The sequence below is a fragment of the Magnolia sinica genome, chromosome 9, assembly GCF_029962835.1.
Source record: "Magnolia sinica isolate HGM2019 chromosome 9, MsV1, whole genome shotgun sequence".
In the NCBI taxonomy this organism is placed as follows: Eukaryota; Viridiplantae; Streptophyta; class Magnoliopsida; order Magnoliales; family Magnoliaceae; genus Magnolia; species Magnolia sinica.
The window spans coordinates 4,989,703-4,996,598 of record NC_080581.1 but is presented as its reverse complement, the minus strand read 5'-3'; positions in this window follow the sequence as shown (position 1 = coordinate 4,996,598).

Sequence of the window (6,896 nt, the reverse complement as noted above, 5' to 3'; positions counted from 1 at the left end):
CTTGTACGATTTTGATTTCTTAACCATTCCTTCTGTGGTCCATCGATGGAAATTTTAGAGTCGTCCAGTTCTGAAGATTTTCAACTCAGGCACCATAAGCTGTATGTGTAATTAGATCAACGGTCCGGATCATGAATCCCAACTCCTATAACGATTATTGTCGTAGCGAACGACATGACTAGCTGTGTATTCTATGTCGGAGTTACGCACGTGTGAGCCGGATTCTATCGCGCGTGGCCGAGATGGAAATGGAAAGCGGCGAAATGATGTGGTGCTGGCCTCGCCACCGAGCGAGGGAGCTTCTATGCTGTACACATGGAATGTACATCAGGTCCAAACATCTCAAATAGTGGGACCCATCGTAGATAGATTGCAACCCAAAATTCATACTAAGAATAAGACCATCACAAGCCATTTCAGCGTGTGATGGATGGTGGTCAACGAATGGATGTCCGTTGATCAGAGATCAAGATTCTCCAATTAAGTGATTTTGGATATATAATCAATCAAGATCCTCCAATCAAGTGATTTTGGATAACTAATCAATCTTCCGTGGGATCTACCATTTGGTCGGTTTGGATTTGATGTTCATACAATGTGAACGGTTGGGAGACCCAGCGATCTAGCAGTCGTATTATGCACATCTATCTTAGTGAACAGAGAGAGAGAGCGCGCGCGCGCGCCAGAAGGTGCGAGGGACACGGCCCTTGCATGTTGCCAGGAATATCTACGAGCGGAGCTCGGAGCGCGGTTTTGTGCCTTGTTAAAGTACGCCGCGATGTATTGCAGTAAGATACGTCCGTGCTTTCTCCGTTAAATTTCATCTTTCAGAAAGATCCAATATGGTGGAGCCCAAAGTGGATAGAAGAAAATACGAGGAAGAAAACTCGTATTGGAATAAGCAAAGGTTATAAATGTTCATAGGAATATCATTATATGCGCAGAGGGTGGAAATGTTCAGATCTCTGTACCCCGTCTAAGGAACGGTCTGGATTATTGAAAGACGACCCTGCATCCAAAGGCTAAAATACGGACATGTCCAGCATCGGTACAACGGGATGTAGCAAACGCAGCGGTTGGACGCGACTCCGTAGGTGGCGAAATGAACTGTCAAGATTTGGTTGGTTGGATGTATTCCGCCGAAATTCGACCCTCCAGTAGAATACGAATTCGGTAGTGATCCTCCACCACCGACGTACAGAAAAGCTATATAAGCTCAACTTCATGTTTTTATGTTTGATCCATGCCGTCCATCTGTTTTTCCAGCTCCAAAATTTCATGTGGACCATGCCACAGGAAACAGTGGTGATTGAACCTCCACCGTTAGAATTTCCTAACTTTCATTGTAATTTTTATCAGCTAAATCCAAAACTTTTGTGGCCCAAAAAAGAATTTAATGTCCCACGCTAAATCGCTACTATTTCCTATCATGTGGTCCATCTTATGTTTAGATTTGACTTATTTTTTATCTAATGGGTTAAAATAAGATGAAAAAATGGATGGACGGCATGGATAAAAGAAATCCATCATAATGAGCCCACGGTACTAGGAACGCATCCAGCAGCATAAGCTAAACCAATCAAATTCTGCAACGTCATTTCACCACCGAGATGGTGGGTGGCACCCAACCTAGGTTTGGAACAATGCGTCCGAACGCATCTGCGATAGCATAAGTGGGACTGTGGCCGTTAGATATTAGTATCTTTAGATGATCCAAACCGTCTACGTAATGGGACACGCCTTGGGTGAGGAAGAATAAAAAGTAAAAGCTATTGTATTTGATTATTTCAACCCTTTGATTACCTTATTCTTCCATGTTGAATATGAACGGTATTCTCAGCATTTAAGTATTTAGAGAATTAGAATATCTACTTCTAACAAATTTTATATTTACTGTCAATCCACGATTATTCCCATCACATGAACGGTTTGGATCTCTGAAAAGATCCCAGTCTAATGGCTAAAGTCACTGCCCATCCTATTGCAGCGTTCGGCCGCATTCCAGCGGCCTCACGTAAAGCGTCCTATTCTAGTGGCGCACATGCTGGTGTCGGACGAACAAAGGATCCGCTTTCGGTGGTCCACCGGGTCACCGTTTCAGTTGGCTTACGTGGGCCCCACCGAGATAAACGATGGGGCGAGCTGTTTTCCCACTATGTATCATCGTAGGGGGCCGGAATCGTGTGATGGTCAGTGACTTTGAAAATCCATGGCGTAGTTATACGGCGATCTGAACCGTCTAAATCTCGGAACCCATTTATGGATCTAAATAACCAAAAAATGAACCGATGAGATGAAACTAACGAGTTGATCTTAACCGTCCATTTTGGACCAATCGTTACTATACTTTTGACCATCCATTCGAAGGCTAATGATTAAATGGTTATGATTGATTCATCGGTGTGAAGTGTCCCATGAGCTAATTCTGGCAAGGAAAAGTTATTTATGCTCGGCCTGTGTGTGATGTATGATACGCAGCCATCCGACACATGGCATGTTCGTACTCAATTTAAAAGGTCCAAAGTATGCCGTACGTAGAATATAAACATAAGGTGGTGGTGGAAGTGTGTGCGTGCGCGCCTATGTGGTGTGTGTGTGTATATATATATATATATAATCGCTGGGGCTGTGTGGGCCCATAGAGATGTGCGTGACAAAGACACTCCGTTCATATGTTTTGAAAGACAATAATTGGTCAGGCCTTTAATCAGGCAGATAAAAAATGCAGATGAGCCACACAAAATGAAATGTTAGGAACAAAACATCCACCGTTAAAAGTTTCTTGAAGCCGATCAAGGTGTTTATAGGAAATCCAAACTGTTCGTAGGGTTATTCCACTCAAATAAACTGTAAGCATAAATATCAGTGAATTGAAACCAATGGACAGAGTGGATTTGTCACAATATCTCTAAGGGCCTCACATTGGCCCCGGCACAAGAATATCTCTTACCCAGGGTCACAGTCAATCCACTTCCTAGACGAGCCGAAATATGATAGATCCATCTTTTCAAAGTACAAATGGAAGCAAGATGTTAGATCACAGCAGTCTATCCAATGATCGATGGGCTTTTTTTTAGAAATCATGGTATTTAATCCTGTCCAGTGAATACCTCCAATTCCCCTTTGTGAATATTTGACCATTAACAATTTTCATCTCAATCGATGGATTTACATCTATAGATGAAGATGGAAATCTCCACAAGCTGATTGGATCTCACACACGTGCTCAACATCTTCATGTAGCGAGTGCACTTAGTGTGCAATCAGTGTCTTCAGGGGGCCCCGACACTGAGTTTGGTGAGAACTTTACGTGACGATATTAGATTAGTGTCCCACTTGCCAAGCATGTGCGGCGTATCACTTTTTGAGAGACAATAAGCTTGGTGAAGCCTATTAAAAGCTTGCATTGGTGGTGTAGATTATATTAATTCAACCGAACCACTTTCAAACATGCTTTATACAGATTCATTTATATGAATGACACATGATCTATTAAAATCTTGCCACCTTTAGGCTTTATAGAACTCAATTAATCCATTCCACCACTTTAGCATGCTTGACGTGACTCATCCTCTAATATCAATTTCTTAGCTTTGCTAGATTGAGTTTCCTATCAACACTTGACGTGATGACATTTGATTAATGTCGCGGGTGCCAAGCATCTGCCTACTCAATCACATCACTTTTTAAGAGATACGTTGAGTTTGGTGAGGCCTATTCAAAGCTCGCATAGGTGCAAGCTGCATGAATTCAACCAAACCACTTTCAAACTTGCTTTATATGGCTTTGTTTCTATAAATGGCACATAATCTATTCAAGTATTGTTACTTTAAAACTTTATAAAACTCAATTAATCCATTCCACCACTTTTAGCATGCTTTGCATGACCCCATATTTCAATATTAGTTTATTAGCTTCGCTAAATTGAGTTTCCTATTAGCACTTAACATGATAACATTTGATTAGTGTCCGGGTGCCGAGCATATGCCTACTCAATCATATCACTTTTTTAGAGAAATACTGAGTTTGGTGAAGCCTATTTAAATCTCGCATTGGTGTAACCCGCATGAATTCAACCGAAGCACTTTCAAACATGCTTCACACATATTTGTCTCTATGAATGACACATAATCTATTGAGATCTTGCCACCTTGAAGATTTATAGAACTCAATTAATCCATTCCACCACTTTAATATGATTTGCATGACCCCATCCTCCATTATTGGTTTCTTAGCCTGGCTAAATTGAGTTTCCTATCATCACTTGACTCCAAGGAAAATATAGCAGGAGATTGCCTACAACAACAGTGGAAAGTTTCTGCAGTTTGGAGTTGGGTGGGAGCGATTGCAATATTTGCTATAGATTCACCTCATCTGTTCATTTTAGAAGGAGATTGCATGGAACAGCATTAGAAGTTTCTGCAGTTGAGAATTGGGTGAGGCGATTGTGATATTTGTTAGAAATTGACCTGGTCCATTTATTTTATTCGCTCATATTAAAACGTGGTCCTAAAAATAGGCTGATCAGAAATGTAGGTTCATTTTACTCACCCATATTAAAACATGTTCCTAAAAATAGGCTGATCAGATATTTAGGTAAGCCACACAATAAGAAAAACGTGGAGAGAGAAGTATCTATTGCCGAAATCTTTTTTAATCCATTGCGTTGTTTATATGCCACCCAAACCGTTTATAAGTTTCATTCCATTAGAAAACACAAAAAAGTATTAGCTTAAACCAAACATATGTGGGCCATGAGTGTTTCTATCTTGCTATTTTTTGCCATGTGGTTCACTTAAATGTTAAATCTACCCTATCTTTCAGGGTCAGGAGCTTTAAAAAAAAATGAAGGCACAAAATAGATTTCTCACAAACATGATAGTGAACACCACCTAGATTCCAACAGCAGGAACTTCCTACATTGGAGAGGGTAAAAAAGAAGGAATGCTCTCATTGGCTAAGGAATGCTCTCATTGGCTATTGCATGCAAGAGATGAACCGTGTGGATAAAACGCATAAGAGACGGTGGGCCACAGGTCACCTATCAGTAGCGACATCAGCACCGGTAGAGTTAATGTGGTGGAACTTTCATTAGATCTAAACCGTTCATCAGGCATGCCGCCTCTCTTTCACCCTAAAACCCGGAATTACTACGGCGAGAAAATAAAATAAAAATAAAAATAATGTAACCAGGCCACAGGAAGCAGCTGGGATGGGACGCCCGTCATCGTTAGTGTAGGGGCCACCATGATTTCGATATTTAATCCTGTCCATTAATCTAATTGTCCCATCCATTCCCTAAAAAGCAGGTTGTTCTGAAACTCAGGCATAACCATAACACGTAAATTTATAAGATTAGGTATAATTGCATGTGAGGTGGGCCAAGATGTAGTGTTATATTAAATGGATGATTGGATTTCATGCATGTAAAGTCGTTCCCTCGCCCAAGGCAGCTTTCATCTCATGCAAATTTTGGGCACGGCCGTTGTTAGTGGGTCCCATTATATGAGCGGTTTATCACTGATCCATGTGTCCCACTTGAACGAAATGAAAACCCGAAGATCTTAATGGGCTTGAGAATTCTCTCTAGAAAAGGGAGTCCTTGTTTTAGTGTTGAAACTCTTGTGAGTCTAGCCCACCACCCAGGCAAGAGTACCAGGGGAAAAAAAAAATGAAGTAGATCCAAATCTCAAGTGAATCCAAGTTGAGTAGCAAGTGGAGATTAAATTACTCCATTAAAATTTTATTAGAGACTAAGAAAGTTTTGGATGAGTTTATACTTGCGTCTTCGCTTCACCAAAGATTGGGTGGCTTAAACAATCAGTTAAATGGAAGATAATTATTACCTTTGACCTAGAGAAGTTTTTAATAGCAGTTTTTTTCAAGTGGGTTTACGTAAGATTTAGATTGCTTCATTTTTAGGTAAATAAGCTTGCAAAATGGATGAATGACATGGATAATACACATCCATCATGGTCGGTTTGATAGAGCTTGCTGATGGGAGACGGATTCCCTAGTGACGTCGGTTGGTTCTACCAATGCTTTTGTGGGCCCCACTATCATATATGTGTTTGATTGTATCATTTATTTATTTTTCCATATCATTTTAAGGCATGGTCATAGTATGACGGATGTGTTTTATTCATTTACTCTAACTATTTTTTTTATATTATTTAAAGCATGAGCTTTAAAATAAGACATATCCAAGTCTCAAGTAAACCACGTTGCAAGAAATTAGCAGTGCTTAAACACTCATATTTAAAAACTTCTTATGGCTCACTATTATATTTATTTGCCATCTTAGCCTGTTCATTAGGTCACACAAATCTTTAGAGGAGAAAACATAATTACTGGCTTCATCTAAAACTTTCGTCACCCCAAGAAATTTAACTGACCTTGGAGTAATATTATTTCTTGTGGCGTGGTGTGGTTCATATGAGATTTGAATGCTTCATTTTTAGGCTAATGTACAAAAATAATTCGAAAATAAAAATTAAAATTAAAATTAATGAACTGTAGAGAAGTAATACATATATTGTGATGGGACTTACGGATCACCGTCCAGTAATTAATCTGCCTCTAGGCGGACGGGTCACCACCAAGTGTAAAAGCTTTAGTCCGGAGCATTCTATTAGGTTAGCCTCGGAGCTTTCCAAGAAAGGTATTCGGCGGACCACCATTGGTAAAAGCATTAGTGGGTCCCCCTGCTACACACGTCATATATGGGGAACGCTGCCACCAGCCAATGGCTGGTGTTCGTTGCTCTGTGGGCCCACCATGATGTATGTGTTTCATCCATGTCGTTCATCTATTTTTCTAGATCACTTTATGATACAAGACCAAAAATGAGGTATATACCAATCTCAAGTGGACCACATTACAGGAAACAGTGTTGA